We start from the raw sequence: 19,996 nt of genomic DNA on the forward strand, positions 1-19,996 counted from the left end.
TCCCGCATTTGCGAGGTAGCGCAAGGAAACAGATGAAAGAAATGGCCCAACCCACCCCCATACACATGCCTTGATTCAATCCACTGACAGCACGTCAACCCCGGTATACCACATCGCTCCAATTCACTCTATTCTTTGCCCTCCTTTCACCCTCCTGCATGTTCAGGCCCCGATCACACAAAATCTTTTTCACTCCATCTTTCCACCTCCAATTTGGTCTCCCTCTTCTCCTCGTTCCCTCCACCTCCGACACATATATCCTCTTGGTCAATCTTTCCTCACTCATTCTCTCCATGTGACCAAACCATTTCAAAACACCCTCTTCTGCTCTCTCAACCATGCTCTTTTTATTTCCACACGTCTCTCTTACCCTTACCTCTTACCCTTTCATTACTTACTCGATCAAACCACCTCGCACCACACATTGTCCTCAAACATCGTTTCCAGCACATCCACCTTCCTCCTCACAACTCTTATCTATAGCCCATTCCTCGCAACCATATAACATTGTTGGAACCACTATTCCTTCAAACATATCCATTTTTGTATTCCAGAATAATGTTCTCGACTTCCACACATTCTTCAAGGCTCCCAGAACTTTCACCCCCACCCTATGATTCACTTCCATGGTTCCATCCGCTGCCAAATCCACTCCCAGATATCTAAAACACTTCACTTCCAGTTTTTCTCTATTCAAACTTACCTCCCAATTGACTTGTCCCTGAACCTTACTGTACCTAATAGCCTTGCTCTTATTCGCATTTACTCTCAGCTTTCTTCTTTCATACATGTTACCAAACTCATACACGTACATATACATATTTTTCCATACATATTTGCCATTTCCTGTGTTAGTGTCAAGAATAGATGACTGAACCTTAGAGGAAAAATCCTCAATTGGCCAACTTCTGTATCTTTTTGAAAAGTAAATCGGGGGAGAAGGATTTCCAGCCACTTGATCAGTCCCCTTTTAGTTGCCTTCTACACATAAGGAATGAGGGCAGTATTCTTTCTCCCCTATCTATTATCCCTGGGGCTAGTGGCAACTTAAGAAATATATACATTTCTGGGTCAAGTTCTACCATATGAAGTTTTTTAGATTTATTTTAGAATTATGCCGTTATAATACATTTTTGAACGAGCAAGCAGTGGAAAAGTTAATTTTTTCAGGAAGTTTTGCTGCAAGTATTTCATGGTTGGTAGGCTGTAAAAGAAACTTACATTGCTGTACATGAGAAATGGAAAGTTTGGCCTTGATAAACTATTGTTCATTGTTGGTGGAACAATTCTTAGAAAAATACAATGGGGTCTTTCATTGCATATGTTGAACACTGACCATTGACAGTGTTTATCCACATATTGTGAACACTGACAATTGGCACACTGAATGAGCCATCAGGAATGGTGAACATCTGTGAATTGTGTTAATAGCCAATCTCTGGTCCATCAACAGTTGGATGTGAATGTTGACTGGTGCAATTGAACGCTGGTTGTGAATGGTAGTTTTGGTGAACGTTGAAAGGCAGTGATGAACCTCGGTAGTGGTTGAGAGAATCCTGTTACTGAAAATGATATGCAGTATATTATTAGTACATATTCACCATTTCCCACATTAGGGAGGTAGTTTCTAAAACAGAGGACTGAGCTGTTTTTCATGTGTGGCGGGGTGGCGACTGGAATTGATGAAGGCAGCAAGTATGAATATGTACATATGTATATTATGTCTATGTATGTATACGTCGAAATGTATAGGTACGTATATGTGCGTGTGTGGGCGTTTTTATGTGGGTGGGTTGGGCCATTCTTTCGTCAGTTTCCTTGCGCTACCTTTCACATGTACATATTCATACTTGCTTGCCTTCATCCAATCCAATGGAGACTCCAGTTATGACATAAACCCACATTAAGACCAGGCTTTGATTGAAATATAGAGAGGATTTTAAAAGGGTAAAAGGAGAGACAAGGGGTAGTATTTATGAATTTTGGAGGAAGTGAAAAATGTTTTTAAATGTGCCAGCTCATAGATATTGGGAAGGACATAAGAAAGTAGAGAGTTCCAAAGCTTTGAGGTGTAGAGAGAAACAAGCTATCAAATATAACCCATGTTCAAGTTGCCAACCTCAATTTGCTCCAAATCGCACTGTCCATTGCATGCCTTGCACCTATCTGCATGCCCAAACCCTAATCATTTGGAACATTTTTCACTCAAGCCTTCCATCTCCAATTTGATCTCTCCCTTCTTGTTTCCTCCACTACTGATACATGTACTTGCAGTCTTTTGTATGTTATCCTCTGTGTCCAAATGATTTTGGCACACTCTCTTCAGCTCTCATACTCTTCATGCTACCACAAGTTTCTCTTGCTTCATAATTTCTTGACCAATTCATCCTCCTCGCCAAATGTTTTCAGGCATTCCATTTCTAACACATCCATTCCCATCTCTACCTTTTTATTTAGGGCCTATGCCTAGCATCCATATAGAAGAGGTCAGTTATGTTCTTTGTGGGTAGGGTTTGTTAGTAATGGTGTTATACTCTCTTGACTGTTTAAGATCTTACCTCGTTTATGCCGAAGATTTTAACGGGGATTTCGGGTATCGACTCTGTGACCTTTGGAGGTACAAAAAAGATTACTAGTACTATACATGAATTACTGTTGATAGTCAGCATTTCATAGTCTACCATATGTATAATTATTCTTGTTTCAAGTTTATAGAGATGGTTAGAGTACGTTAATACTACATAATGGAGTAAAAATTATCCAGAAAGATCAGTGTTTGAGAACTGTCCTGTCAATACTACTACCATGGCCTATAAAACATTATCTTTACCAAGACATGTAATGCAAGGTACAGTTAAGTGTATTGGAATGAAGAGATAGATTCAGAAACTTTTAACTATGAATATACTACATAGTTGAATTAGTCATTAACATTTTAGGAAAGTAACTGATGTTACTTACAGAAATGTAATGTTGCTTTAAACATGAATGATTTCAAGAGGCCTTTAAATTTACTTAAGTAAAAGTGCTAAATTGATTAAAGTAATGTCATCTGTATTTCAAGCCAATTAGATTTTCAGTAGAACATGTTTCAGTTGGCAACCCACAAATATGAAAAAAATTCTGAATAGTTTGTGTCTGTTCACTTTCAGAATGCCACAATTCATCTTGATAATAACATAAACATGGGCTTAACCACATTATCCACTTTGTCCTACATACCCTAGATGATCAACATTACAAGGTTTGCTACCTAAAAGCTGGAATCGTATAATACTATAGATACTTTAATAATACTTCCTTAGAGGATCTTTTTCACATCTAAAAGGTTTTTATTCACCTCAAGTATTTCCACATCTGGGATGGCTCATTCTCTGTCTCTGTTAACAAGTGAACTACAAACCTTCACACATTCTTTTAGCATCACCTCCCAGCATTCCCTTTCTGTATTATGTGATATTACTGCTCTTTCTCCATTAAATAGATATTGTTGTCATTGTGCTTGAGATATTTGCATGTATCTCCATTTCTATGATTTGGACTGATGGCATGTGTTTAGCTGCTGCTTTCCAATTCTGTTGTGGAGTCTGGCCACTTGAGGATTGACTGGTATATGTTCTTCTCTTAGACAACTTCTTTTGACTTTCCAATTTATATAACCCCTTTTAAGTCAGATCTACAAACCCCTGCATATCCCAGATTAATTTTTACTATCTTTCCCATCAACTTTTTTCTGAGATGACCTGGATTAGGGCATGTTTTGTCTGTGCTACTTCGACCATTATAAAATCAAATTTTCCTGATGGTACTCTTATTGATTGTAAACATCTTACCTGATTTGCGGTGATAGTGGTCTCGTCAATGGTTCCGGAGACTACCTGTTTGACCTTTGGATGTAGAAATTTTTTTTTTTTTTTTTGCTTTGTTGGTCTCCCGCGTTTGCGAGGTAGCGCAAGGAAACAGACGAAAGAAATGGCCCAACCCACCCCCATACACATGTATATACATACACGTCCACATACGCAAATATACATACCTACACAGCTTTCCATGGTTTACCCCAGACGCTTCACATGCCCTGATTCAATCCACTGACAGCACGTCAACCCCAGTATACCACATCGATCCAATTCACTCTATTCCTTGCCCTCCTTTCACCCTCCTGCATGTTCAGGCCCCGATCACACAAAATCTTTTTCACTCCATCTTTCCACCTCCAATTTGGTCTCCCACTTCTCCTCGTTCCCTCCACCTCCGACACATATATCCTCTTGGTCAATCTTTCCTCACTCATTCTCTCATGTGCCCAAACCATTTCAAAACACCCTCTTCTGCTCTCTCAACCACGCTCTTTTTATTTCCTCACATCTCTCTTACCCTTACGTTACTTACTCGATCAGACCACCTCACACCACACATTGTCCTCAAACATCTCATTTCCAGCACATCCACCCTCCTGCGCACAACTCTATCCATAGCGCACGCCTCGCAACCATACAACATTGTTGGAACCACTATTCCTTCAAACATACCCATTTTTGCTTTCCGAGATAATATTCTCGACTTCCACACATTCTTCAAGGCTCGCAGGATTTTTGCCCCCTCCCCCACCCTATGATCCACTTCCGCTTCCATGGTTCCATCCGCTGCCAGATCCACTCCCAGATATCTAAAACACTCTACTTCCTCCAGTTTTTCTCCATTCAAACTTACCTCCCAATTGACTTGACCCTCAACCCTACTGTACCTAATAACCTTGCTCTTATTCCCATTTACTCTTAACTTTCTTCTTTCACACACTTTACCAAACTCAGTCACCAGCTTCTGCAGTTTCTCACATGAATCAGCCACCAGCGCTGTATCATCAGCGAACAACAACTGACTCACTTCCCAAGCTGTCTCATCCACAACAGACTTCATACTTGTCCCTCTTTCCAAAACTCTTGCATTCACCTCCCTAACAACCCCATCCATAAACAAATTAAATAACCATGGAGACATCACACACCCCTGCCGCAAACCTACATTCACTGAGAACCAATCACTTTCCTCTCTTCCTACACGTACACATGCCTTACATCCTCGATAAAAACTTTTCACTGCTTCTAACAACTTGCCTCCCACACCATATATTCTTAATACCTTCCACAGAGCATCTCTATCAACTCTATCATATGCCTTCTCCAGATCCATAAATGCTACATACAAATCCATTTGCTTTTCTAAGTATTTCTCACATACGTTCTTCAAAGCAAACACCTGATCCACACATCCTCTACCACTTCTGAAACCACACTGCTCTTCCCCAATCTGATGCTCTGTACATGCCTTCACCCTCTCAATCAATACCCTCCCATATAATTTACCAGGAATACTCAACAAACTTATACCTCTGTAATTTGAGCACTCACTCTTATCCCCTTTGCCTTTGTACAATGGCACTATGCACGCATTCCGCCAATCCTCAGGCACCTCACCATGAGTCATACATTCATTAAATAACCTTACCAACCAGTCAATAATACAGTCACCCCCTTTTTTAATAAATTCCACTGCAATACCATCCAAACCTGCTGCCTTGCCGGCTTTCATCTTCCGCAAAGCTTTTACTACCTCTTCTCTGTTTACCAAATCATTTTCCCTAACCCTCTCACTTTGCACACCCCCTCAACCAAAACACCCTATATCTGCCACTCTATCATCAAACACATTCAACAAACCTTCAAAATACTCACTCCATCTCTTTCTCACATCACCACTACTTGTTATCACCTCCCCATTTGCGCCCTTCACTGAAGTTCCCATTTGCTCCCTTGTCTTACGCCCTTTTTTTACCTCCTTCCAGAACATCTTTTTATTCACCCTAAAATTTAATGATACTCTCTCACCCCAACTCTCATTTGCCCTCTTTTTCACCTCTTGCACCTTTCTCTTGACCTCCTGTCTCTTTCTTTTATACATCTCCCACTCAATTTCATTTTTTCCCTGCAAAAATCGTCGAAATGCCTCTCTCTTCTCTTTCACTAATAATCTTACTTCTTCATCCCACCACTCACTACCCTTTCTAATCAACCCACCTCCCACTCTTCTCATGCCACAAGCATCTTTTGCGCAATCCATCACTGATTCCCTAAATACATCCCATTCCTCCCCCACTCCCCTTACTTCCATTGTTCTCACCTTTTTCCATTCTGTACTCAGTCTCTCCTGGTACTTCCTCACACAAGTCTCCTTCCCAAGCTCACTTACTCTCACCACCATCTTCACCCCAACATTCACTCTTCTTTTCTGAAAACCCATACAAATCTTCACCTTAGCCTCCACAAGATAATGATCAGACATCCCTCCAGTTGCACCTCTCAGCACATTAACATCCAAAAGTCTCTCTTTCGCGCGCCTGTCAATTAACACGTAATCCAATAACGCTCTCTGGCCATCTCTCCTACTTACATACGTATACTTATGTATATCTCGCTTTTTAAACCAGGTATTCCCAATCACCAGTCCTTTTTCAGCACATAAATCTACAAGCTCTTCACCATTTCCATTTACAACACTGAACACCCCATGTATACCAATTATTCCCTCAACTGCCACATTACTCACCTTTGCATTCAAATCACTCATCACTATAACCCGGTCTCGTGCATCAAAACCACTAACACACTCATTCAGCTGCTCCCAAAACACTTGCCTCTCAATGATATATAAATCACTGTTGATGATAGTTGGCATTTCATAGGCTATCATGTGCTTGATCAACTTTGTTTCAAGTTTATAGAGATGGTTAGAGTACTCTAAGACTACATTATAGACTATGAATTAAGAAAGAAAACTTTTTCATAACTCTGTATTCTCCTATCAATACTATACCCAGTATCTATGACATTATATTTACTGAGACATGATAATGCATGGTGCACGTAGGTGTATTGGAATGAAGAGATAGATTCGGAAACTTTAACTGAATGTACTACATGGTTACATTAGTTATTCTAGAAATGTAATGTAATATGATTTCAAGAGGCCTTGAAATTTACTTGAGTAAAAGGGCTAAATTAATTATCGTAATGTCTCAATCGTCTGTAATTCGAGCCAACTATATTTTCAGTAGAACATATTTTTTCAGTTTCAGTTAGCAACCCTCAGGTATGAAAAAAAAATTTGATATTTGGTTTTCCTTTGCTCAACTTCAAAGTGCCACAATTCATTCCAGTCATAGCAAACATATTGGGCTTAACCAGATTATTCACTCTGTCCTAAATACCCTAGATAATCATTATTTCAAAGTTTGCTTCCCAAAAGATAGTGTTTTATACTATGGGTACTTTGATAATACTTCTTGTGAGCATCTTTTTCACATGTGCAAGATTTTTATTCACTGAAGTATGTAATAGTGTTTCCACATCTGGGATGGCCCATCCTTCATCTCTGATAAGTGAAATCAAAAACTTTTAAGTCTCGTTAATTCTCCTAGCATCACCTCCGAACATTCCCTCTGTTTTATGTGATGTTGCTGCTCTCTATCCATTAAATAGATATTATCATGGCCATTGTGCTTGAGATATCTGCATGTCTCCATTTCTGTGGTTTGGACTGGTGGCATGTGTTTGGCTGCTGCTTTCCACAGTTTTATTGTGGAGTCTGGCCACTTGAGGATTGGCTGGTATGCCTTCTTCCCCTAGACAGCTTCTTTCGACTTTCCACTTTATATAATCTTTTTTCTTTTAAGTCGATCTACAAACACTTGCAGATTCCAGATTAGTTTTTGCTATCTTTCCCTTATACTTTTTCTAACAAGATGGCCTGGATTGGGGCATGGTTTGCCAATGCCATGTAGATTATGAAATAGAATTTACCTGGTGGTTTTCTTATTTATTGTAGACATCTTACCTTGTCTGTGGTGGAGGTGATCTCATCATTGGTTCCGGATACTGCCTGTTTGACCTTTGGATGTAGAAAATAATTACTGTACAATACATGACTCACTATTGATAGATGGCATTTCACAGGCTACCATGTGCTTACTCATCTTTGTTTTAAATCTATAGAAATTGTTAGACTACTGAGACTACATTATGGATTAAAAATTATCCAGAACATTATTAGATAACTGTTTTCTCTAATCAATACTGCTTCCAGTATGACATTATTTTTACTTAGACTTGATAATGCAGGGTACAGTTAGGTGTATTTGAATGAAGAGATGGATTAAGACACTTTAACTATGAATATACTACATGCTTTACATTAGTCATTAAAATTCTACAAATGTTATTGGTGTTAAGGAAATATAGGTTGCTTCAAACATAAATGCTGTAAAAAGGCCCTGAAATTTGAGTAGAAGTGCTAGATTAATTATAGTAATATCTCGGTCATCTGTAATTCGAGCCAACTATACTTTCAGTAGAACATATTTTTTCAGTTGGCAACCCTCAAGTATGAGAAAAATCACGATATTTTGCTTTCCTCTATTAAACTTAAAAGATGCCACAATTCATCCCAGTAATAACATAAACATGGGATTAACCCCAATATCCACAATCAAAATTACCCTAGGTGTCAACATTTCAAAGTTTGCTTCCCAAAAGCTGGGAGTGTTTTATACTGTAGGTACTTTAATAATACATCTTGTTTCCATCTTTTTCACATCTGCAAGATTTTCATTCACCCAAGTATGGAGTAGTGTTCCCACATCTGGGATGGCTCATTCTCTGTCTCTGTTAACGAGTGAAATCAAAAACCTTTAGTTAATTCTCCTAGCATCGCATCCCAACATTCCCTTTCCATATTATGATGCAGCTGCTCTCTCTCCATTAAAAAGATAGTGTTATGACCATTGAGCTTATATCTGCTTGTGTCTCCATTTCCATGGTTTGGACTGGTGGCGTGCTTGCTGCTGCTTTCCAGTTTTTTTATGGAGTCTGGTCACTCAAGGATTGGCTGGTGTACCTTCTTCCCTTAGACAGCTTCTTTTGACTTTCCACTTAATATGACTTCTTTTCTTTTAAGTCAGATCTACAAACCCCTGCATATCCCAGATTAATATCTACTATATTTCCCATTTACTGTTTTCTACTGAGATGGTTTGGATAAGGGCATGTTTTGCCTCTGCCACATAGATTTTACAATAGAATCTACCCAGTGGTAACCTTATTAATTGTAATTATCTTACCTGATCTGTGGTGGTGGTGGTTGTCTCATCAATGGTTCCAGAAACTACCTGTGTGGCCTTTGGATGTAGAAAATGATTACTGTACTATACATGAAGTACTGTTGTTGATAGTTGGCATCTCATAGGCTACCATGTGCTTAATCATCATTGTTTCAAATTTATAGAGATGGGTAGAGTACTCTAAGGCTACACTATGGACTAAAAAGTATCTAGATAGAACACTGTTTGATAACTCGGTATTCTCCTATCAATACTACTTCCAGTATATATGACATTATTTTAACTGACATGATAATGCTAGGTACAGTTAGGTGTATTGGAATGAAGAGATTGAGACTTTATGAATGTACTACATACTGTTACATTAGTCATTACCATTCTAGAAAAGTAATTGATATTACTTAAGGAAATGAATTGTTGCTTTGACCTTGAATGCATCCAAGAGGCCTTGAAATTTACTTGAGTAAAAGTGCTAGATTACAGTAATGTCTGTCATCTATAGGTTGAGCCAACTAAATTTTCAGCAGAACATATTTTTTTAGTTTCAGTTGGCAACCGTCAGGTATGAGAACAAATATCTCGATCTTTTGTTTTCCTTTGTTCAATTTTGAAATGCCACAACATATTCCAATAATAAACATTTTGGGCTTAACCACATTATCCGCTGTCCTAAATACCTTAGATAGTCAACATTTCAAAGTTTGCTTCCCAAAACTAGGAGTGTTTTATACTATAGGTACTTTGATAATATTTGAGCATCTTTTTCAATTTTGCAAGTTCTTTATTCACCCAAGTGTGGAATAGTGCTTCCATATGTGGGACAGCTTATCGACCACCTCTCTGTTAACAACAGTGAAATCAAATACCTTCAGTCTTGTTAATTCTTATAGCATCACTCCCTAATGATCCCTTTCCATATAATGCAATGTAGCTGCTCTCTCCATTGTACTTATGATATATCTGCTTGTCTCCATTTCCAAGGATTTTACTGGTGGCATGTTTGTCTGCTGCTTTCCACAGTTTTACTGTGAAGTCTGGCCACTCGAGGATTGGCTGGTATACCTTCTGCTTCCCTCAGACTGCTTCTTTAGACTTTCCCACTTTATAGAACCTCTCTTCTTGTAAGTTAGATCTACAATCATCTGCAGATCCCAGATTAATATCTACTATCTTTCCCTTTTACTTTTTTCTACCAAGATGGACTGGATTAGGGCACGTTTTGCCCATGCCATGTCAATCATTATAAAAAAAGAATTTTCCTAGTTGTGCTCTAATTGTTAACATCTTGCCAGATCTGTGGTGGAAGTGGTCTCATCAGTGGTTCTGGAAACTACCTGTGTGACCTTAGGATGTAGAAAATTACTACTGTACAGTACATAATCACTGTTCATGTTAGTTATAGCTTATGTGCATGATTATTATATGCAAAATGTGAGAAATTGTTTTTGTGATGCAGAATCTTAGGAGCCACACTCATTAGTTGATTGATTTGTTTTTCCACTTTCTTTTTTATAGTGACTGGCATGGCAAAACATGCCTCAGGAGTTACCTCCCTCTGAATAATATTTGCTATGATTTAGGATGAATATAGGATGGTTGGGAACAAGATGATTAGTAGATGAATTGTCCATTCCAGCTTCTAGAGGATTTATAGAGGTCCATCATGTTACTTGAGGGTGAGACTGTTACTGCTTACTCTTGCATTGAGGATGACAAATTGATTCAGAATCTCTGCCCTTTGTTACCTATCTTTTGTTGTTTCCTTTCCTCCAACTCTCCTGACAATGTACATTTCTTTGACTATTTGACTATTTCTTTAAAGCATGGTTTCCTTTCTGACCATTCTGACTGTGTGGCAGAAACAATTGCTTTCTAAACTTGATCCCTTTGGTTTCACTGCTTCTCTGTTCTCTAATGCATGGTTTCCTCTTTGGCCATTCCACCTCAGTAGTCATTGATGGAGCTACTTCCCTCTCCTGTCCTTTCATTGGTGGTGTTGCTTAGGGTTCTTTCCTAGTTCCTACCCTTTATTTTCTCGGTATATGACATTCTCTTCTGCTTCTGACCCTATTCATCCCCATGCATATGATTCCACTGTTCCTACTACAACCTGCTTTTCCTCCTCTCCTCCGTTTGTTATGCACTTTCTCATGCTGATCATAATCCCCCTCAATTAGCATCTGTGCAGCATTTCAGAGAATGGAAGGAGTAAACTTTTGAAATTTAATTGTGCTAAAATGGAATTTCTCGCTATATCTCTTTTTAAGAATCAATTGTTTCTCTCTGTTTAGGTTCAAAACACCACAATCCATCCCTGTAAGAACATAAACATGTTGGGAGTTACCATATTCTCCACTCTTAGTCACCTTTTATAATCAACATTACAAGGTTTGCTTCCCAAAAGCTGGAACTGTTGTCTACCATAGTTGCTGTAATTATTTTTCTCGAGTAACATCTATTCAGTGGATGTTACCATGGTTGTTGTGCTCGTGTCTCCATCCTCAGGGTTTGGACCAGTGGCACATGTTTGGCTGCTGCTTTCCACCATTTTGCTGTGGAGTCAGAATACTCAGGGACTGACCTTTATGATACCTTCTTCTACCCTCAGATAGGTTTTTTTGTCTTTCTCCATTTGTATAACCTCTCTTTTTCTCTGAGTCTGATCTATAAACAAATGCAGAGCCCTGATTAATGTATACTATCCTTCACTTTTACTTTTTTCTAGAGAGATGGTCTAGATTGGGGCATGTTTTGACCATGTCATGTCGATTATTTAAAAAAATAAATTGATGGGACTCCATTACTAGAGAACATCTTATCTGTTCTGTGGCAATGGTCATGTCAGTGGCATCAAGAGCCAACTTTGTGACCTTTGGATGTAGAAAGTGATTATTGTGATATACTGTAATGGAGCTATGGCTTCAGTGCATTACACATGACAGCTAGAGACTGGGTGTGAACAAATGTGGCCTTTTTTGTTTTCCTGGCGCTACTTTGCTAAAGCAGGGGGTAGCAATGCTGTGTCCTGTTGGGTGGGATATTGCCAGGAATAGATGAAGGCAAGTAAGTATGAATATGTACATATATATATATATATATATGTATATGTCTGTGTGTATATGTTGTGTATGTGTATGAGTGGATAGGCCATTCTTCCTCTGTTTCATCGCATTACCTCGCAGATGTGGGGAAACTGTGATTAAGTATAATAATGATAATAGAATATAAATCACTGTTCATGATAGTTCTCTTAGTTTACCACATGCATGATTATGTTCAAAATTGTGAAATATTATAATCATGCAGAATCTGAGGAGCCACCCTTGTTGGTAAATTAAAAGTTGCTCTTTGAGTGCCCACTTACTATTTTTTAGTGTCTGACATGGCATGGGCAAAATATGCCTTCGGAGTTAACTCCCTCAGAATGATATTTGCTATGATTAAAGGTGGATATGTGGTGACTGGGGAGAAGATGACTAGTTGATGAATGGTTCCTTCCAGCTGCTAAGATGAGTATGGAGAGGTCTATCTCGTTATGTATGTCTGAGTTTGTTGCTATGTGCGGTAATATTAAGGATGATGGAAACTTACAATATTAAGTTGGAACTTGATTTTTAGCAGTGCTTACCTCCTTAGTGGCTTCAGTTATCGGTTGTGTGACCTTTGGATGTAGAAAAAGGTTATTATATTATACATAGATCATTGTTCTTGGTAGTTGAAATCTCATAGTTTACCATATGCATAACTATTATGTACAAAGGTTTTATGTGCAAAATTATTATAATGCAGAATCTTAGGGGTTGAATTTTAGATCAAAGAGTTGCTCTTTGAATGGCCCTTTGTTTTTCTAGTGACCAACAGGCATAACATGCCTTATGAGTTAAACTTCCTCCGACTAATATTTACGATGATGGAGGATGGATGTAGTGATTGGGAACAAGATGATTAGTTGATGAATGGCCTATTCCAGTTCTGTAAAAGATATGGTAAGGTCATACTTGAGGCTGAGATTGTTGCTGCTTACTCGTACATTGAGGATGGCAAAAACTGATTCAAAATCTCTCTTCTTTGTTACCTTGCTTTTGTGTTGAATTTTCTTCCCTCCAGTTTCTCTATTTACAATTTGTTTGACTTTTTTACAGTATTTTTCTCTTCACATACATTTACTGACAGCCCGTGCAAAGGATTTCATTACACTCCATAAGAATTGGTCAGGTTCTAACCCGGATGATCCTGCTGAACCAAGGCGGAACAAACATTTGAACATCCTAACAAATTTCCAGACCATTATGACCACTCTTTTAACATATTTGACCCCTTTTTTTTCATCTTCATTGTTTTTCTAGTGAGCAGCTATTTCACATCTATAGGGATTTTATTACCAAAATACGGTGTACTGCTCACACATCCGGGGGAGCTCATCTTCCCCTTCTTGTTAAACTAGTTTGGAATGACAAGCCTTCCATCCCTTTTCATATTCTGTAATATTGCTGCTATCTTTGTTCAGTTTATACTATTAGGCCACTGTTCTTGTTTATCTGCATGTGTTCCCACACCCAAGATTATTTATTACCTGAGGCATGTTGGTTGCTGCTTCCCACAGCATTTTTGTGGAGTCCAGCCACTTGAGAATTGATCGTCATGATACCACCACTTTCCCTCAAACAGCTTCTTTGGTCTTTTCCTCTTCATATAACCATAAAAGTTAAATCTACAAATGCCTGTGGAGCCTTAATTAAGTGCTCCTTTTATCCCTTACTTTTTTCTTTCACATGAAATGGCCTAGATTGAGACATATTGTCCGTGCCACGTTGATCACTATAAAAAGAAAAAAAGTTGTTAGTGGTACTCTGTTCATTGTGGATAACTCATGTGAGGTGGCCTTCCCATTGGTATTGCATACCAGCCATGTGACATTTGTAAGTAGAAAAAATGTAATTTACTGTGCATAGATCACTAATGATGGTTGTTATATCATAATTAACCATGTGCAGATTGTACAAAATCATACTTGTGATGTAGAATCTTAATCATATTTACATAGCTTGAGTTGGTTTTTAAGTGTCCAGTTATTTTTTTTATAGTGACTGACATTGAGAATCTACCAAGAAAGATGGAGATAATCTTTAATGTTTTCTGCATAAGTTAGGAAACAATTAAGAAACACTGGACAAATTTGTAAAAACGTCTGCAGAAAACATTTTTGTTCTGTTTTGTAGCAGGCAAGCGAGAACTACTTGATAGCCCTCTCTCAGAGCAAGACCTACTTGTTTGTAGTCTTTTTCTTGTTTCTTTTTACAGTTGCTAGTCTTTGAATTTGAAGTTAAAACATGGGAAGCAGTAATATATTTTTCCCCAAAAAATTTTTTTGATAACATTAAGGAATTATTTTACTACTCAGATGTATCCCTTTTCAGATTATTCTGTCTCCTATAATCTTTGTGGATGCTCTGTGGGAAAGTTTTTACATTTTATATGATTTCAGTGTTTCATTTTAAGAAATCAAGATTTTTGTGCTGATAATTTTATTATCTATAAAATAATACATATTTGTAAAATCTGACTGGGTGTTTGTGCAAACACAAGCATATGTATACTTGTCAAGTTTATGACAAAGTAACAGAAACTCACCTTTTTAGAAAATGATGTTCCCATCCTGCTTTTTTTTTTATTAACACTTGCACTGAGCTCCTGGTAGTTTGCACACACCTGATGAAAGGAATTTAAAAGTCCATGAAGACACTCACATTCAAGAATATTTTGGTTGTATTACATAAAGCATGGTTAATGCTAAAGATGCATCATCTTGGTATTGGCCTTCAAATGATGAGGTTAGGACCAAGTTAGTAACATCTAAGTTAATGTAGATCATATCCAGCTTATTGTAGGGCCGGCCAGCTTGGTGTAAGCGAGTCTCGTGTTACTGTCCTTTTATGCACAAGTTATTATGAATGATTGTCTCTGAGGATAGTATACTAATGAGTGAGGATAGATCATCAAATTAACAAGACCTATTATGTTTTACATCAAGTTACAGAAGAATTCTTTGTGGATATTATACCATTGAGTGTGGTTAAATCACATTAACTGGAATTATGTTGTGCATCAAGTTACAGAGGATCATGCAACTTGTTAAAAAAGAATCAGTGTGGACTTTGTCCCCAGATACCAATGATTGTGGACCAATTTAAAATGGGTCTCATCGTAGGATAGTGAAGGAGTGTATTTCACTGACAATACTGAATCGCTATAACTGTAATGCACCAGTTCAGTGAGGATCGTTCCAAAGTTAGAAACTAACATGTGGGAATAGTTTGCTGAGGGTCAAGTACCAACTTGTTTTGCACCAAATTGTCAGGAACCATTATTATTGTTTGTCTTTTAGGACTCGACAAAAACTGATTTCTAAGACTGTGATGAGAGTAAATTGTATATAGAGCCTTTACGTGCAACCATGTTTTAAAGAATATCCCAGATTTGAAAAAAAAAAGTCCCTTATAAAAAGTCCTCAAACTCAAATGTTCATGTCACTGCACTGTTTGTATCCACATGTTATATAAGAGTTTGGTTAAGATGATACTCAGTTACTTTTGAGATTTAAGTAGATTACTGAAAAAGCTTAGTTAATGTGGATCATTTATTGAATTACTGAAAAGAGGAACCAGGTTATTGTTGCCATGTTCTAAGGTATTGAGAATAATACTAATTTAGAAATGTAATTGGGATTGTAAATATCTTGCACCGAACTTGTGAATCAGCCACTAAATTAGTAAGGATTATGGAGTAAGCTCCCAAGAATCATAGGTCATGTTACAAAGTTGTTTAGTAAGGTAATGAGTATGAATGCAGTTAGTCAGGATCACACATAACTGACTTAGGTATTGCTCTCTGTTTGACCCATCCAGCTGACCGATGAGAATTGGGTTGAAAATTATTAAACATTATATAGGGGTCCCCATATATGGTTCATGAATTTTTACTGTGGATCACCCACTGTGTTAGTATCTTACACCAGGTGGTCAAGCTCTTCAGCCATGTTTGTGAAGATTAATGCATCAGTTTACTGAGGACTATCCACTGATTTGACAAAGATCATGCATTAAGGGGTCACAACTTGGGTTACTGATGGTAAAAATTTCATAAATCATCTTGGGGTCTAACACTGAAAACAGAATCAACGCTTGTGAATGTGAAACTAGTTTTGAATTCCCTTAGTGTGCATTTTCTGGTCATTCTTTCTGTATTTGTAGCACTTTATGGAACATGTTTTTTACAGAAAGTAAAGGGTGTATTATTACTCTTATGATTTCTTGTTTATCATTTATATTTGCTGTTGATAATGTATTGCAGAAAATAATTTTGTTCATTTGGTACCTTTCAATGTGGTTTAATAGATAGACATTAGGTTAGGGGTACTAAAGATATAAAGTAAAATTTATGATTCATAGTATTGTTAAACTACTTCAGTATATTTTTAACTGTTAATTTTCGTTTGCATTCAGGAATTAGAGGGACTTACAATTGAGTAAGGCATGCTACTGCATTTATAACACCCACCAAAAAGCTTTTTGTATATTGTATGCCACATTTTGGTCAAACAAGTGAAAAATATGATAGTTTGGAATTTGCTTCAGTCAGTGCATTCCTTGTTGAAATAGTTACTGCATTATTTTAGTGTAGATTTTTCATCTTGTTTTTCATGGATTTTCATAACTCATTCATTTGATTAGCTTAACAAATTCTTTTGGTATGAATCAAATTGCCACTACAGCTGATGTATATAGTTTTCTTTTTAAGGAAACACAGCTTTGTATAGTGGTAGAATTTTAACCAATGAGGTTAGGAAGTGCTGCTACTGTGAATGGACTCAAAATTGGGGAAAATTTTTGTTTCAGAACCTCAAGTGGATACTCTTGTTTTGTAGTGTGTCCAAGTCTTACCCCACTTTCTCATGATGGCCTCGTTAATACACCCCTCAGGGTTAGAACTGAAGGGGGAGGTTTTGCCCAGCTCCATCAGGGTCAGTCCTTTTAAATAAAGACAAACACCTGAGGTGCTCTGGCAATTTTTAGTTTTTAGGGCATGGATGAGATGCAAAAGGCTAAGAAGTGGCACTAGAGTTTATCAGCGATCCTGAGTAAAAAAGACAAGCAATTGAGGGTGACAGCGCTGAATATAAGTGGGGTGACAGGTGTAAGTAAAAGGAGTTAGCTTGTGGAGAAGTTTAAAAGTTTTAGCTTAGATGTGCTGGGGATTGGGGAAACCCATATGCTTGGGCAGGGTGTGAGGAGAAAATATGGAAATGATGAGTGCAAGTTATGAGAGGGGTTGGAAGGAGGATTGGTATGAATGGGAATGAGTGAAAATTATCAGGAAAGAGGGAAACGAGGATGTGCAATTCTGCTATCACCAAGAGTGTAGGAGGGTGGTGCAGAGCATGGAAGAAATGGATCAAGAATAGCTTGGGTGAAAGGAAAGATTGGAAATGTGAAGTATGCATGGGTGTGTGTATATGTCCTCGAGTATGAAGACTGTACGAGGTAAGGATGAAATGAAGCATTTCTGGAGAAATTTGAATGACTATAAACTGTTTTCAAAATGAGGAATGTGGTCATAATGGGTGATATCAATGCAAAAGTTGGTTGTAATGAAATTGGTGAGATAGTCGGTAACTGGGGAGTGCCTGGAGAAAATGAGAACGGAAGTTATTGTGTGGATGTTTTTTCTGAGAGAGGTTTATTCCGTACAAATGCCTTCTTTCAGCATAAGATGATCCATATATATACATGAATGAGGAATGATTGACTACATAACAGTGGATGAAAGACTGAAAAAGGCTTGAGCTAGATGTTAGAGTTAAGACTTGCCATTTTGCAGTTCTTGTGGGGATTAGGATTAGGGAAAATGGTGGTATGGTGTTAGGAAGAATGGAGAGGTGAAATTGTTGGCAAACTAGATATAGGAATGAAAAGAGCAAGGCTTGGTGGACTGAAGAGGTCAGATATGCTGTGGAAAAGGAAAAAAAAAGGCATACGCTAGATTGCTCGATAGGAAAGTACCAGTGGAAGTTTAGCAAAGGACGGAACAATATGAAATATGTAAGTGGAATGCTAAGAAGGTGATAGAAGAAAGCAAAGAAAGAGTAGATGAAGATTTTGGAAGAGAGTCGAGTGAAAAGTTTTGGGGTAATAAGAGATTATATTGCAAAGAGGTGAAAAAAGGAAAGAGGTAGATGTAAAAGTGGAAATGTTTATTTGAGAAGTAAGGAAGGGGAGTTGCTCAATCAAAGGAGAAAGTGAAAGGAAGATGGAAAGATTATTTTGAGGAACTGATGAGTGTGGGAGAAGATGAGGCAACAGTTGTTAAATGATGGATGGTGTGAAAGTCTTCTGTAGAGGAGCAAATGCATGTGTAAGAGTGGATGGAGAGATGAGTGAAAGTTTCAGCATGCATGTACGTGTGAGGTAGGGTTGTATGTCACAATGGATTTTGAATATAGATATGGATGGTGATAAGAGAGATGAAAGCAAAATTAGGGAAACGGAGTGTAGAGGTGTAGTGTGGCGGTGTAATGTTGTATCTAGTCGTAAACCAGATTTTGTGTGATACAGTATTTTTGCTGAGTGAGAAGTTGCAGAAGCTTATCCATGTGTGTTGGCAATTGAAGGTAAATATAAGTAAAAGTAATGGTGTTTGAAAGGAAACAAAATGAGAGTATATGTTTTGTAAAGCCATATAGTGAAAAAAGTGTATGCTTTGGATATGAGGAGAGAGAGACTGGAAGAGGTGAGAGAATTTAAGTATTTAGGAGCTGTCTTGGGTTAGTCTGGGATAAGGGAGAGAGCAGTACAGGGTAGAAGAGTGCCTAGGTCCCTTGATAGAATAATGAAGGGTAGAGGTGTAAGTATGGAGGTAAAGGAAGGATTTAGGGACAGTATAGTCCAAGAATATGGGGTTTGGGAGGGAAGGATGAACCGGAAAGGTTGAGTTGAAGTCTATCACTGGTGATAGCAATATACAAGAGCCTTGAAAGACAGTTAGGTAGTAGATATATGTACGTATGAATGTGATATGTGGGCTAGGTTTCTATGAGTATTCTGAATCATTGTATTCATACCTAGTTTTTTTTTTTGTATTTGGCGAAAAGGCATATGATTCGGTTTAAATTCTGAAGATTGTCTTGCCTGAAGCCAACTCTCTCTCTCTCTCTCTCTCTCTCTCTCTCTCTCTCTCTCTCTCTCTCTCTCTCTCTCTCTCTCTCTCTCTCTCTCTCTCACACATCTTCTGGAGAGGAAAATGTAATCTGTGCAGAGACTTAATGTAATCTGTACGAATGTGAATTAATAACCGACCCGTTAAATATTGTCAGGCGCTCACCTGGTGGATGTTGATCTAGTGTTTGTTCCCGTTGACAACAGATGTGGTCTTCCCGTTGACAACAGATGTGGTATTCTAGCTTAGTGCCACCACACACGTCTGCGGCTTAGCTGAGCTCTCTCAACACTGAAGCTGAACAGTTCCAGCCAGAGCCATGAAAGGGAAAAGATAAATATGTATTGGGGTCATCATCGATAGGCATTTTGCTCAGTGTGATTCTCTCTCTCTCTCTCTCTCTCTCTCTCTCTCTCTCTCTCTCTCTCTCTCTCTCTCTCTCTCTCTCTCTCTCTCTCTCTCTCTCTCTCTCTCGATGGCGTGTAATAGGCCGCGTAATCTGATGGATCGCCACACACACACACACACACACACACACACGAATGGAAACAATGATAGGGTTTAATAGGTCAGGTTAGATGTGTAGAAGACGAGGTCACAGTGAGTGAT

General features: G+C 38.2%; 1 long non-coding RNA gene across 1 annotated transcript; it reads right to left on the bottom strand.

The window, feature by feature from the left end:
• Positions 1–1,088: 1,088 nt before the first annotated feature.
• LOC139767579 (uncharacterized) lies at positions 1,089–19,741 on the bottom strand. The gene is made up of 7 exons (XR_011717185.1): positions 19,553–19,741; positions 14,807–14,884; positions 12,804–12,836; positions 9,176–9,232; positions 7,894–7,947; positions 2,559–2,609; positions 1,089–1,562 (listed from the first exon to the last, which is right to left on the bottom strand). It is a non-coding gene; the product is annotated as an uncharacterized lncRNA (long non-coding RNA).
• Between the last annotated feature and the right edge of the window lie 255 nt (positions 19,742–19,996).

The sequence above is a fragment of the Panulirus ornatus genome, chromosome 62 (genome assembly GCF_036320965.1).
Source record: "Panulirus ornatus isolate Po-2019 chromosome 62, ASM3632096v1, whole genome shotgun sequence".
Classification (NCBI taxonomy): domain Eukaryota; kingdom Metazoa; phylum Arthropoda; class Malacostraca; order Decapoda; family Palinuridae; genus Panulirus; species Panulirus ornatus.